The sequence below is a fragment of the Ceratotherium simum genome, chromosome 8, assembly GCF_057802395.1.
Source record: "Ceratotherium simum simum isolate JZ-2026a chromosome 8, ASM5780239v1, whole genome shotgun sequence".
Classification (NCBI taxonomy): Eukaryota; Metazoa; Chordata; class Mammalia; order Perissodactyla; family Rhinocerotidae; genus Ceratotherium; species Ceratotherium simum.
The window spans coordinates 12363631-12379355 of record NC_141907.1 but is presented as its reverse complement, the minus strand read 5'-3'; the positions used below and the strand labels follow the sequence as shown (position 1 = coordinate 12379355).

The window sequence follows — 15725 nt, the reverse complement described above, 5'->3', positions numbered from 1 at the left end:
TTTTATCTATAACATGTTATTTTTTTAAAAACTAGAAAAAAGATCTGAAGCAAATATGACAAAAGTTTTATTGTCTGTTAACTGTGCATGGTGAGTAAATGGAAATTTGTAATATTATTCCATGGACACTCCAGTGTGTTTAACATTTTCATAATTTAACGTGTTTAATTTTAAAAAAGAAAAAGTTCATAGGAGATATTGACTGGGGAATGAGAAAGATAGAAGAAGGAAAAAGAAGTCCTTGGAGCGGGAGGAATGAAGAAAACTAGACCTGGCTAATACAAAAAGTACAGCCTTCAGTTGTAAATTGATATGTTCACATCTTGGGCTTCAAAAGTACCTTTGAAAAAATAGGTCCCCAAAATGTGATCAATTTTCTTTGATCTAAGTCTCAAACATTCCTTTGTAGTTTTAAATCTCTCCCAGTTTCAACCCAGTATGTTTTCAGTCTTTCTTTACTCTTGAAGAATTCCCAAGGAGATTTCATTACTGCCAACTTTGACACTGCTCTAGATAAGTTAATTCATAAATAAACTCTTACTCCTAGGAACCAAGAAAATGAGGGAAGCAATTTTATTATGAATTTCACAATATTTAAACCATGAGGTGCCAAAGACAGAAATGACTTTATATTATTTGCTTGATAGTCATCATAAGAGAAAAGAAACATTTGAACAATATCAAGGCAAATATGGATCATGGCCAAGTAAAAATATGCCTTGAGGGAATTTCTAATGTGTCTTCAAATCAAGCTTTACTAACTGCTTCAAAGCATCCAAAGACCAGAGATATAGATCACTTTCTACCATGTGGATGTATCATGTTTGGTCCATTCTAGTAGGAAGTGGAAAACTGAGCTTAGCAATTTTTTTAAAGGTCAGATTATAGAAGAAATTTGAATTATGTCTATAAAACTACTTATGCTGAGGCCATCCATTTCAGCAGCTCTATATCTTCCATTTGTGAGTCTCCTTACTCATTTAGATTGTGGCATTCCCCACTATTTAGAATTCCATTTTGGGGGTAAAGTGGTTTTGTATTATTTTCTATATTTTTGTATTTTTTCCAAGTGTTCTACAATGGGCATGTTTTACTTTTATAATAAGAAAAAAATAAGAATCATTGGAAGGAAAAAGAATGTTATTCTCTTGCTCCATTTATCCTTCAAATTTCTGACCTCCACTTTTACTTTCTTTTTTGTCTTCAAAAAGAAGATTCTCATCACCCCCTCCTTCCAGAGTGGATATCTACTCGTGATATTTTGTTGAAAAAGGTAATCCCCTACTCCTCACTAAGAACACCTACAAAAATCCATGAATATAATCACTCCTGCCCTTCCAAGCCCTTAGTCTTTGAAACACACACACACACACAAAACACACACACACAGAGGAAAGCAATTCTTGATTTTATCTATCATTCAGTTTCCTGTTTTGTTCTTAGCATCTTGCATCCATTCCTTCCACTATCCTTCATTTAAAGAAAACTCTGTCTTGGTATTTTTCTGACCTGATCTATTTCTAAGGGGTTCGTTTAATAGCAAGAAAAAATAACTGACCACTTCCAAATTCATTTATTGCAAAAAATCTCTTGACTGGCCCCTATTTAACTGAGTCACTGCAGTTTTAACCAACGCTATTCATTCTCTCTATGCAAGTTGTTTGTCTTCTACACAATTAATGGGCTACTCTCTAGTATACCCAAGAACTTTCATTTTTACTCACTTGGTTGTTGCTTTACCTATTCATAAAAATGTTCATGCTTGTTGTTTTGGTTTTAATATATAATTTAATTAAAGTGTTTATAAATAAATTAGGTAAGTTGAAAATGAGAAAAAATTTTTTTCTATGAAAACTGAGTTGAATATCTTGGTAAAATGACCATAGGTGAGTCACTTAAAAAATGTTGTGGAGGGGCCGGCCCAGTAGTGTAGCAGTTAAGTTCGTGCATTCTGCTTTGGCGGCCCGGGATTCGCCGGTTCAGATCCTGGGCACGGACCTACTGACCGCTCATCAAGCCATGCTGAGGCAGCATCCCACATAGAAAAGCTACAACTCTACAACTATGATGCACAACTATGTACTGGGGCTTTGGGGAGACAAAAGAAAAAGAGGAAGATTGGAAACAGATGTTAGTGCAGGGCCAATCTTGCCAAGGGAAAAAAAATGTTGTTGAATCTGATATTGGTAGGCCAATTGTGAAAGATCATAGGAAACTGCAGAAATCTAGAAGCATTCTTTACTTAAATGGCTTCCACTTTAAAGAAGCTACCTCTCAAACAAGCCCAATTTCTTCCATCTTGAACCTCTCCTTATCCATCCAGCCACTACCCCACTTCTGCTCTCCTATCCAGCAAAACCCCTTGCAAGAGTTGTCTATGTGCGGAGTTTCAATTTCTCTCTTCCCATTTTTTTTCTTGGCTCCATTTCAGACAGGTTTTCATCACTACCCCTCCTCCAAAACTGATCTTGTCAAAATCATCAATCTGTTGGTCAATTCTCGGTTTTCAGCCTTCTTGACCAGTCGGAATCACTTGAACGAGTTGGTTACACTTCTTCCTTCTGAAACATCTTCCCCTGAATTTGCACACCCTGTTAACTTGCACGTTTATATCTCCAGCCCAGACCTCTCCCTAGTCCTGCAGACTCATATGAACCAACTTCCTATTCAACATCTCCAGTTAGATGATGATGGACATTGCAAAACTAATATGTACAAAACCAAACTGCTGATTCCTTTCCCAACTTGCTTCACCCCAGTCTTTCCCTTTTTGATAAACAGCAATTCATTTTTCCGGTAACTCAGCCCACAAATCTTGGAATCATTGTTGTTTCTTCTTTTACTTTCACTTCCCATATATACCAGTCCATAGCAAATCATATGGGATCTATTCTCAAAATGTGTCCAGAATCCATCCACTTCTCACCACCATCCATCACTATCCCAGTCACGGTTGTCTTTCATCTAAACTACTACAAGAACCTCTAAATGACTTCCCTGCTTCTGTCCTTGCCCCACTACCATCTGTTCTTAACACAGCAGCCAGAGCTATCCCTTTAATAAGGCGTCAGACACTGGTACATGTTCTATACATCACTATACACCATTAGTGGGATGTATCCTATATCCTAAGGACTAAAAGAACTGTAAAGACATTTAGACATTTTGTTAGTAATAATAATATGTAGACATATATAATCATATATATATGTCAGCAAATACATAATTATATTAATGTCATTAGGAACGAAGATTTTCAGTGTGAGAGAAACAAAATACAAACATAAAGTAGAGGCTAATCTGTTTCTCTATGAAAAAAAAAACATTAAATAAAAACCTTGTGCCTTTCACTGAATTGGAATTATCAATATGAACATTTATTTGTCTCTTTCTTTAAAAGAATATATTTTCTAGCACTGTCAACTAAAACAGCCAAAAAAGTATGATAATCTAATGTAGTCTCTAAATTTTATTTCTACTAAAAGTAAGCAGGATTCCTTGTAGAAATGGCCAATCCCCAGTTCTAGGGGAGGACATTTACAAAATGAGCCTGGGACATCTTATTGTGACAAAAAGAAAAGAAGCTCTCACAAACAAGTGGGGACATATCAACATGTCACAGAGCCAACTTAAAGGGGCTCCCATGGGCCAAAGACAGGACAATTTAAACAATAAATAGAACAGTGACATAAAGAATTGATACATATTAAATACATAAAAAGCCATGAGTTCATAATATTTTAAAAAGAACTCATTGGTCCTCTCTAGAGGGTGATAGGGCATTAACCAATTTATTATTCTGTAAAATGATAAATAAAGGACGAGAATCAAGCATCTATCCTGCCTTTCTTTTTTGGACTCTATTTCAGGGCAACAAAATGATGAATGAGAGAAAGCCTTCTGTTTAGAAGAATTAGAGTAAATAAGTGCAGAAGCAATCTTAGAATTAGAAAATATCCATTTTATAGCCTCTACAGAAATAATCAATCTTGGCAACAATTATCAAATGCTGCTAAACTAATTAAATGAAAAGTGGTTGTGGAATTTTATAATGGATGAATCAGGCAGATAATACCCAATCCTGTTAATCTCCCTAAATGTCGGGCTATGTGACATTCTGTGCCTCCTGATGCAATGCCAGAGGAATTACACTCCCTCTTTACAGCATTTCCGCCCACCTCCAAACCTAATCTGACTCCAACCGGGCTCTCAGTTTGCAGGGAAGACAGGGAAGAGAGGAGCATGTTAAATAAAACCAGGAGCCAATTCCAACAGGTGGGAAGTTCTACAAGACAAATTTCCCAGTCTTTTCAAACAATTACTAGGCATTTCAAAACAGGGAAGGGAAAAGTGTTATGAATTGCAGGATACTTAAGAGAGCCAAATGCAATGTGTGATGCTTCATTTGAAGAAATCAATTATAAAGTTACATTTCTAAGAAAATCAAGGAAAATTGAATACAGGGTAGATATTAGATAATATTAAAGAATTACCCTTAATTTTGTTAGGCATGATGATATTAGAGTTATGTTTTTTTCATGTTTTTTTTTTTGTTAGAGATACACACTGAAATATTTACAGACAAATGATATGAAGTCTGGAATTTGCTTTAAAGTACTTTAGGAGAAAAAAAGTGAGGAGATAAATGAAATAAGGATAGCAGAATGTTGATAATTACTGAGGTTGGGTAAATGGGGGTTGATTATTATTTTCTCTAGTTTTACATATGTTTGAAAATTTCCATAACAAACAGCTCTGATACTCCAGGCTTCCTTGCTGGTCTTTGCCTTCGCACAGCTCTTCCTCTGCCTAGGATGCTCTTTCCCAGACATTTCTAAGTTTTGCTCTCCCTCTTTCTTCAGGTATTTGCTAAAATGTCAGCTTTCAGTGAAGCCTTCCTTATTTTATTATCATACTTGAGACAAAACACTACCCCCTCAGCACTCTTTTTAGCACCTTGACCATCTGCCACACTGTATATTTGTCTGCTTTATTTATCATCTGTGCCCCCCCTCCCCAATAGAGTATAAGTTCTATGTGAGCAAGAATGTAGTCTGCTTTGTTTTCTACTCTATATCTCCAGGATCTAGAAGAGTTTGTGGAACATAATAGGAGCTGGATAAATACTTATTGAATAAACATTTTACAAAATTATTTAAAACTTGGAAATAAGGCAAAAAGGTGGGCAGCATGTCCTTTCAATGTCATATTGGGACATTGCTTGACAAGTTTACCCAAGAATTATTTAGTTAGCTAGCAGAATGTATCCTTGTTTGTCTTTGCTATTTACTATCAAACCTTATGAACTTAGATGGTAACTTATGAATCTTGCCTATTAGAGATGCAAATAATTCGTCTGATAGAAAAGATATCCCCAAAGCTTATGGCTTTTTATTGCCTTGTAGATCATTAACCAGTTTTACATATAACCTATCAATCTAATTTTAATATTCCTTTTTAAATACTTATAAATACTCAGTGCCTCCATACGTTCTTTGAACTGACTTTATCGTTTCACTGGTTCCCTGATAAATGAGTAAATAAATCTTTGACATATGTTGATTCTGTATGTTACGGAAGTCATGCTCTTAATTTCTGAAACTTCTACTCTGATAAACGAATTCAAATTGAGAAGAGCTGTGCAAATGTTTGCTGTGATTCTGACTTTTTGCTATTTGAGGCTCTAATTCTGCCTTGTAGAGCTATGCAACACACACCTGATCACTTTGCAACAAGACTCCTGTTCTTCAACTACTGGAGGACACCTGGTCACCTATACTACCTCCCATCAGATCTCTCTAAGCCAAGGAGCCCAAGGCTCTTGAACTTCTTCATCCAGCTTCTCCTCCTGCAGCCCCCTACTTCTGGACCCACTCTCATCTGTTAGTCACTCTTGAACTTAAGCACCCAGAACTGAAAGGGGATGAAATGATGATAGAATATCCCCAGGTGGGATAAATAATGTTTTACACTTACCTACTGAGGCTGACAAGCAACATGATTCTGATGCAGAATAACAAATAGATGTCATCTCTTAGAACAACTCCAACCAACTAGTAGTGTCTATGTGGCGTGCTGTGTAGAGGATTTTGAGGCTGGACCCAGGCTCACCCAACGTGTAGTGATCAATCAGCAGTGCCCTCCACAAGCTTGGGATCAGGGATGCAGAGTATGTACTACATCCTTCCTGACTCAGCTCTAAGAAGTGATGGTCCAAGAGGTGAAATAAACCACAAAGAACATGTCCTGGCAACCAAGGAAGAGCATGGCATTCTGCTGCTTTACCTGCAGAGATTCATACTATTTCCTGAAGGACAAAGAGAAAGCACCAAACTCTAGGACCTTGCCTCCCTACAAGGAGGAGACCAGTGATCTCACACTGCAGCCTCATGACTCACCTTTGAGACAGACAGAAAAAGTACCAGGTGCCTCCATCTGGAGACTACAGCAATGCTAATATAGTTGGAATGGGGCACCCCAGGCCCTTGCTTAGACCACACTCTTTTGGAAGCCATATGATGTGGTGGCTCCAAGCTGTGCAGTCAGTTCAAAAACCAGCTCTACCATTTACCAGGTCTGGACCTTGGGAAAAATCACTCCATGCCTCAGTTTTCCCATCGGTCTAATGGATCTGATGATTCCAAGGATAGAAAGAGATGAGTTTCAATCTGCACTCTGCCGTGTCCTGACTACTAGCATGGCTGCACGGACATATGACCGATGCAGTCACACAAGGCCCTAGGCTCAGAAAGACCTGCACTTGGAGTTTAATGCTCTGCAGTTGCTGTCTGGAAATTCTTAATAATTTTGTCTTTGCTTTTGTGTTTTGTGAGAGAAGTCCAATGGGACACTGGAGCATGCACCAGGGCCTTGAAGCCTTGGTTCACACGTCCTGCTGCTTCTCCACCTCCCTGGGGCAGGTTGTCAGCCACCTAATGACCACTGCCCCCCTTTGCCTCCAGCAGGAGCCTGAATGCAGGAGAGTAGGGGTCAAGTGTACCTTCTCCGTGTGCCCAATTGCGGATGTGGCCCCAGGCACCTGTGAGGGTCTGCTCTCTCCCTGCATATATCCCTGTTCCCAAGGGGACTCAACATCAAAGAGCAAGTAAAAACCCCCTGGCAGGTGGTAAGAAAGACTGTAGATGAAACGAAAAGCTTTCTCTTGCTTTCTGAACAATGAGCCCCATGTTTTCACTTTGCGAGGAGCCCCACAAATTACCTAGCCAGCCCTGACTGACTAAGAGATCGCCACACTCACCTCTCTCAGGGTCCATTTCCCCATCCATAAGACGTGTGTCCTGAGACTTTCCTGACAGGATTCTGATAAAGTTTACAAAGAACCAACTCTATCAAGTTCCTACTATATTGTAGACAACCCATAAACATTGACTCCCAACCTTTCTCCCTTCAAAACTGCTAAATAAACTTTTGACAGCTGTTTTCCAAGGATTTTCCCACCAAAAAGGAAAGAAGGAAGCAAAAAAGCCCTGAGTGTTCATTGTGATAAATGACAAAAGTCTTCTGTCCAGGCCAAACACCACCACTTCCTTCAGCTATTAATAGTGAAACCAGAACAAGGAGCGTGCGTGGGACGTCAGCAGTGAACACCACTGACCTTTCCAGGGACACCACCTGAAGCAAAATGCCAGGCCAAAGAGCACAGAAGTAGCATCTCCCCTTCTCCCTCTCATCTCTGCCTTCTCTCGCTCAGTCATCTGATGTGCAACCAGGGCTTCCAACTAGCCATTGCTTCTAGAAGATTCTGTCCCTAGAGCTACATTCTCCCAGATGTCCTGGTAGCACCCCAAGCTCCACAGGCCCCAAACTCAGTTTATTTGCATATGTATTCACTCCACCCTTTCTTCCACAGATAGCCCTAGAGTCTGACTTCCCCATTTGTGACCACAAAAGCACCCAGGCCCCACACTTTGGAGCCCCATTTCACTTTCTCTGGTTCACCTTCCACATTCAGTTGGGTGCATCTAAGACTCTCTGGCCACTGGTCTCTGTCTTAGAACCCCAGATTGAAAGATGGGGTAAAGGAAGCCTGATAATCACGGTCCTAAGCATTAAGGACACATAGGTGAACATGAGGCTGTGCAACGCTTGAATGAAGCTCATGGTCTAACTGGGAATACAGACGTTGAGCGGGTGGTCATTCCATCGCTCCAAAGGGAAAACATGCCAGAATTCTGTCCTGTGTAAATATGTTTACTCTCATACTCTCTTGTGTGCTGAGAAAGTCTAGGTTGTGCACAGGCCAACATGAAGTCCAGATCCTCTTGCCAGTGGGATCCTCCCCAAGGTCCCACAACCTTTAAAGAGTTAGGGCCATCAATCAGTCAATCCTCCTCCTGCCGCGGCATCTTATCTGTCTCCAGGGCTTCATTCAACAAGGTAACACACGCTCTGCAGAACACGTTTTTGTTGAAATTATATTGTAGAAAGAAGACCTCAAATGCTGCTTCTTTCATGAAGTCCTTCCTGACTTTACCCCACCAGGTGAGTGATGCTCATTTCTGAATCTCTGTGGTATTGTGCTGGCACTTGATTCACAGCAATTCATGTATTTTCTTGTTTGATAGTACCTGAGTACATCTTACACACCCCTATGGGATCTAGCAAAGGGCTAACAGCACAAAAGCAACCCCTCCCTCCTCAGGGCTCCTCTCATCCGTGTATAAACCTATTCGCTGCTACAGATCACATTGCCCTGCAGTGCTCGGTTTTCAGGCCGGTCCTCCCCAACCTCCTCTACAGGACTCTAGAGAGCAGGACTCGTGTTTTCTTCCCCTCTAATCCCCCATGTCTAGCCCCAGCACCAGGCACACAGTAAGTTTTCAATAAGTGTTTGTATGAATTTTCTCTTTTATACATTTTCTACTAAAAAATTTTACTAAGTAGAAGTTAATAAAATGCTAAAGTCATCAAAATGAGAGGCATGGGGAAGTAAAAATGAAGACTTGATCCCTGAGAAATCTTGTGAAATTTTAAAGAGGAAGGAGAAGCAAAAAGATATTGCGAAATGAACATAAAGGAATCAGAAAAGATAGTCCAAGTGGGCACAGAAGTGATCATTAGAAGATGATAGGGTAAGATGGATGAAGAATTTTCTCTGATTAAGCCTCTCACTATTAATGTTTATGTTTCAACCAGCATGATGTAGACTTACGTGAGTTGAATTTAGCAAGCGTCTATTAAGAGACTATAACATGATGAGCAATGTGCTGGATAACGGGGGATCCAGAGGTGAATAAAACAGTCCTCCCCCTCCCAGCTTGTCTTGGGGCAGGGATGAGGAGAGCTGTCAGAGAAAGCCTGCTCCCATCCCTAGACAGCCAGCAGCTAGCACTGATGCCTGCAGTTCACAGCAAGGGCTGGTTCTCCCCAAGGTGAGAAGATTCGTGGAACTGAAGCCACAGCATCCAGGTTCCTCCCTAGAAAGCTCATGTTATTCTGGGTGCTGGCTCTCCATTCCCTCCTGCAGGATCTGCTCCACTCGTGCACGTTCCCTGGGTCCTGACTGTCGCCTGGACACTTGACACTCTGCCACAGTATCAATATCCCCAAGGTGTCAGTGCTAACAATTTGCTAACACTTTGGTGAGTCTTGGCCACATGTCTCTTGGGTTTCGTATGCCCAAGGCCATCTTGGTCAGAGGTAGCTCCCGTGTGTGAACCTTGGCACAAGAGAGCAAGATATAATGTGTTCTGAAATGTTCTGCATTTAATGATCCTGGTTCAACTCAAAAAAGGCCCAGCTTGATAACCAGAGACAAGTTTAAACACTTGCCTACCCACACTAATAGACTGGCAGAAAGTGAGTTTGGGGGGAGATATTTTGGAAAAGGAAAACCAAGAAAAAGGAACAGGTGAAGAAGATAAAGTCCTACAACCTACAAAGAAGTACCAAGAAGCTCTTACATAAAAGAAAAAATAATAATCTATATTGTTTCTATTTTTATCTATATTCAATCTATATTACAATCTATATTGTAATCTATTTCCCAAAATAGAAATTGATAGATTTGAGAGTGATGGTATTGAAAGTTTGTTGGGGAGGTGTATTTATTATGGCTTTGCTTGTTTCTATTTGTAATACACTGACTTTCATACCATTCATTTAATTCAACTAAATATTTTTGCTTATTATATTCCAGGCACTATTTTAGGTCCTCGAGATATATCATCAAGAAAATGTCCCTAGATTCAACGAGTTTATATTCCAAGAAACATGTATTAGATTTTTATCATTTTTAAATATAATTAACAAAAGGTAATAAAGTAGAAAGACAATAGATGTAACAGAAGAACAAAAAATATGAGAAGAAAATTAAAATGAAAAAGCTAACATAAAGATACATGAAGGGTTAAAGCCATCCACAAAATTTTCATTACTCCTCCCATCGAAGGGTGGAGTTTGTTTTCTCTCCTCTTGATTCTGGGCTGTACTCATGACTATTTTAATTAATAGAATGTGGTGGAAGTGATGCTATGTCAGTTATGGGTCTAAAGCTTTAAGAAGGCCTGCCAGGCTCCACTTCTGAGTTTAGGAATGCTGAAGAAATCGAGCTGCACCATAGAGAGACCATGTGGATAGGCCACAAGGAGGAGAAGCCCTGAGATGATACAGAGAGAAAGAGAGGCCCAGCCCTCCGAGCTGATCCCAGGCGCCATGGCTCCATCATGTAAGCATGACATTTTGAATGTTCCAGCCAAGTCAATCCCCTCAATGACTGCAGTCCCAGCTGACGTCACATGAAGCCGACCATCCAGCTGATCCCAGACGATCCAAGAAATCATGAAACATAATAAATGGTTGTTGTTTTAAGACACCACATTTTAGAGTAGTTTATGATGCAGCAATAGATAACCAAAACAGAAAGTGGTACGTGGAAGTGAGGCGCTGCATAACAGAAACCTAACACGCATATGATGGTTCATTTTCTGTGTCAACTTGGCTAGGTCATGGTACCCAGGTATTTGGTCAAACACATCTGGATGTCGCATTTAAATGGATGGACTTTGAGTAAAGCAGATGACTCTCCATCATATGGATGGGCCTCATTCAATCACCTGAGGGCCTTAAGAAAAAGACTGACCTCCCCGGAGGAAAAGGGAATTCTGCAGGTAGGCTGCCTTCAGACTTGAACTGCAACATCACCTCTTCCCTGGGTCTCCAGCTGCCTGCCTATCCTGCAGATTTTGGACTCGTCAGCCTCCACAATCACATGAGCCCATTCCTTAAAATCAATCTCCTCTCTGTCTCTTGCTCTCTTTCTTTCTCTAGAGAACCTGAATACTACAATGTGGCATTAGATTGGGGACTGGGAGGCAGGCAGAAGCGAAAAAGGCCTTAAGGAGACTGTTCGTGAAGCCTGGATGGACACAGAGGAAATCATTAGTGGAGGCTAGGAGAAAGGTGACCCACGTTAGGTAGTGGTGGAAAGCTTGTAATACTGTCACCTGCAGTAATGGAGCTAATAGAAACATACCTAAGGGACTTATGGATTTGACTAAGGAGATTTCCAGGCACAATGTTGAAAGTGCCAACTCATTTCTTTTAGCTGTGTACGATAAGGTACAGAGAGAAATGAACTAAACAAGAACTGTTTATTTTTAAGCAGAATCAAGAGCAAATATTTCCAAGTCAGGATTTGCTGGGTTTGAAAATAAAACTGTTTGTCATTCCCTGTATTTCCTAGTAAAAGAATTTCAAAGTAAGAAATGGCCTCAAGGCCATGATCGCATCCAGAGTGCTGCCAGTAAAACATGGTCACAAGTCAAGACTTCAGGGGTGTGACTGTAAGGCTCTGAGACATCATGGAGGAAGAGAGAGACTCGGCCTTTCCAGCCTCCCAGGTGATACCAGCCTTTCAGCTGACCCCTCCAAGGTGCCATTCATGAGAATGATGTCTCATCTACTTTGGAGATTCCAGCTTAGTTGAGTCCCCAGATGACTTCAGCCCCAGCCAACATCACAAGCAGCAGAAGAACCACCTAGCTAAGCGAGATCAATCCACAGAGTCTTGTGAAATAATAAAATGATTTATATTTTCAGCCACTAAGTTTTGGAGTGGTTTATTATGTAGTAATAGCTAAGCAAAATACCAATTATAGATAATTTGAAACTGAAGAATAATAAGGAAAGAAACCTACAATAATTCCGTTGTTAACCCAGCAGTGCCATATTTTACTTTTCTCCTTTACATTCAGTTTTAAATTGTTATAATTATTATATGTGTAATTTTTACACTGGTTTTGTTTTACTTGGTATCACATATCACATTTTTATACGTTAATACATAGTCTTAACAAAGACCTGCAAAGGTAAGAAGCACTATGTCAAAGTAGAAATACCACGTCAAGTAATTGACATAAATTGCTGCTTTGGCCAATATAGAAGACCAAGGCAGGAGAGAGTGATGTAGCAAGGGATGGATGTTAGAAGAGGATCACAGGGATGATTTCAGAATCCATCAGGGAAAAGATTGCTGATCTTAAGAGATACCCTCTTAATATGACTACAAGGGAAACAGTCAGCATGCCAGACTTTCAATGACATAAAAAGAGGGAACAAATTATTAATCCAAAAGTCATGACCTTGAAGTTAAAGTCTGGGGAGGGGAGCAACAGACATCGGAAAGGTTATAAGGACAACAGACAGAGAAAGAAAACACCATATCTATAATCTACAGTATATAAAGAATTCCCATTTAAAGAAATAAACAAGCAATTCAGTAGAAACTAGCAAGGATCTGAACAGGAAATTCACAGAAAAAAAATATATAATGACCAATAAATGTATACAACATGCTAAGACTCACTTATAATCAGGGAACAATTAGATGTTATTTTTCTCAGAAAAAAAAAAAGTTGATACTATTCAGCAATGAAGAGAGTGTGGGAAAGCATGTCTTCCGATAGATGGGGATGGGACTATAAAATGGTGCAGTTATTTTGGAGGGAATTTAGAAACACTTATCAAAATTTAAAACATGCGTAATTCTCCCTTTGATACAGCAATTCCACCACTAGAAATCTATCCTACAGAAACACCTCCATGTGTCCACAAGAATATATGTACAAAGACATCCATGGCAGCCTGTTTCTCCCAACTGGGACGAAAGCTTCATGAGAGTGGGAACTTCGTCATTCACTCCTGTGTTGTCAGTAGCTAGATCACTGCCTGGAACATAGTAGATGGTCAGCAAATATTTGTTGAACAAATGAACGGGACTGAAAATTGGAAACAAATAATTTTCTGTCAATAGGAAACAATTACATCTACCCTATGGAATATTATGAACTGTTAAAAACAATGAAGTACATTTATATATACTGACATTGAAAGACCTCCAGGGCCAAGTGTTAAGTTAAAAAAAGAATAGTAAAAAACTAGAAATAACATAAATTCCATCATTGGAGGACTGATTTATTGGATTATGATTTATATAAATCTAATTCTAGGCATCCGTTTTGATGTTGCCTTGATCTATATTTATTATTGTTGAAAGATGTCTGTGATACTGCATTTCCAAAAAAAATTAACACTGGGCACTTACTATATATCAGGATTATTCCTCTTAATCCTCATAATTTCCCCCTGTGGTAGGTAGTATCGTTAAGTAGGTACTACTTAATGGTAGGTACTATCATTCCATTTTATAGTTGAGAAGCCTGCGGCACAGAGAAGGTAACTCGCCAAAGTTACCATGTGACAGAGCCAAGACTTAAACCCGAGCAGCGAGACTTCAGAGTTCACGCTGCTAAACCACCCGAAGATAAAGTGACCATGTCTTCCTGTTTAAGCCTATTGACTCAGCATAATTATTAATAGCATCCCCCTTCTTTTCAAAAAGTCTCCAGACATGATCAATAAATTTTATGATCATTCTACCTACCTACGGAACACACACAGGCAGTAGTGTGTAGTGTTCAGTCTCTGGAGCCAAATTTTTGGCAATTTACTCAAACTCTCTACTTCAGTTTGCTCATATGGACAGCAATAGTAATGGCCTCATATAGCTTTTAAAGGACTAAATGATCTGATTTTTTTTTTAAACCAAACTATCAGTTTTTTTTTTTGAGGAAGATTGGCCCTGCACTAACATCTGTTGCCAGTCTTCCTCTTTTTTCTCCCCAAAGCCCCAGTATATAGTTGTGTATCATAGTTGTAGAGTTGTAGCTCTTCTATATGGGACACCGCCTCAGTACGGCTTGATGAGAGGTGAGGAGGACCATGCCCAGGGTCCAAACTCGTGAACTCGGGGCCACCTAAGCAGAGCCTGTGAACCCAACCACTATGCACCAGCTGATTGGCCCCATCTGATATTTTTTTAAGTGCTTGGTACATACTAAGTACCATATTATTACTAACCCTTTTATATAAAGTGTGTGTGTACGTGCATTGTTAGATATCTGGAAGGATGTTCAAAAATTATTAACAGAAGACATCCTTGGTTAATATTTTTGAATATATCTACATACACACATATAAATATGTTGAACACATGTATATATACATTTGGATACACACCTTTGTGTTTAATACTGAGCAGGCATCCTGATGAACATTAGAAAGCCACGTGGTTTCTATGGTGCATCTTGCTTGCTATACGGATGTGCTAATCTAAGCAACAGTGTGAATTTACCAAGGATGGCTGAACAACAAAAATTTTTAAACTGTTGAATTAAGGTGAAAATAAAAATATCGCTTTTGATCATTACCATCTCAAATTGGATTTCACTTGATTTAATCGATACTAAGTGTAACCTGAAGGTTTCTCTCTCAATTAAGTATTTAATTATCTGTAAACAAAAGTCTTCACGTGACCATGGCAATCTTCGGACCTGAACAATCTGCAGGTAAGACCTCCGGTATCCACATTAGAACCGAACCGTTGAGCGCTGGCGGAGAGCGGAGATTGTGGGTGTCGTGGAGACGGAACTGTGCAATCAATCTCCAGCTCACAGCGTAAAATCCCCGCTCCGCCTCCTGCCTTTGGCAGCCTGAGAAGTAGCTTTTCACTTCCCAGCTTGTTCTACTTTATGTACAACTTCAAAAATGAGTACTCTAGGTGACACCACGCCCTGGGAATGGAAGTCAAGACAGTGGTTCCCTTTGGGAGGAAATTAGTAGCTAGCTGGGTGTGGGCACGAGGAACCTTCCGGGAAGGTTCCATAGACTGATGTGGGTGGTGTTTCCAGGGTCTGGACAGATTCCTCGAGCTAATGCACCTTACCGTATAAGTTATATCTCAATTGTAACATGGTTATTGTTTTGTTTTGTGTTGTTAATGAGTTCTCTATCACATTCACTTCACGGTGGGCAAGAAGAATCGGGGTGCTGTTTTATACCAATGAATGAAATTCATTTCAGTGGTCTGCCCTTCTGACGCCATCCCCTTACCGCAGGCTCCTCAAGCCACTTAACCAGGTGTCATCTGTAACCGTCCGGGGCACTTTGCAGTCGGAGACGGCTAGCAGAAACCACAAGCCAAGCAGACAATGCCAGCAACCTCCTGCCCGCCCCCTCCCGCCCCAGCACCTGCGGGTCTTTTTCCATCCCTGCAGCAGGGCTGTGAGCGCCGAGTCCGGCTCAGGGCGCCGTGCCCAGAAGGCGGGCATCTCGGCCAAGCGTTCACCAGCTGAGTGGGTTGGGCCGGGTCAACCAGCAGCGCGCTCTCCGCCGGCCGGCTCGGGGCCAACGCCACCCGCTCCTGC

The 15725-nt window shown here is 40.3% G+C and overlaps 1 protein-coding gene across 1 annotated transcript in view; it reads right to left on the bottom strand.

Annotated features, from left to right (window-relative positions):
• Positions 1 to 15725, bottom strand: part of CD38 (CD38 molecule) — a 51483-nt gene that overhangs the window by 35080 nt on the left and 678 nt on the right. The gene's annotated exons all lie outside the window — the stretch shown is intronic.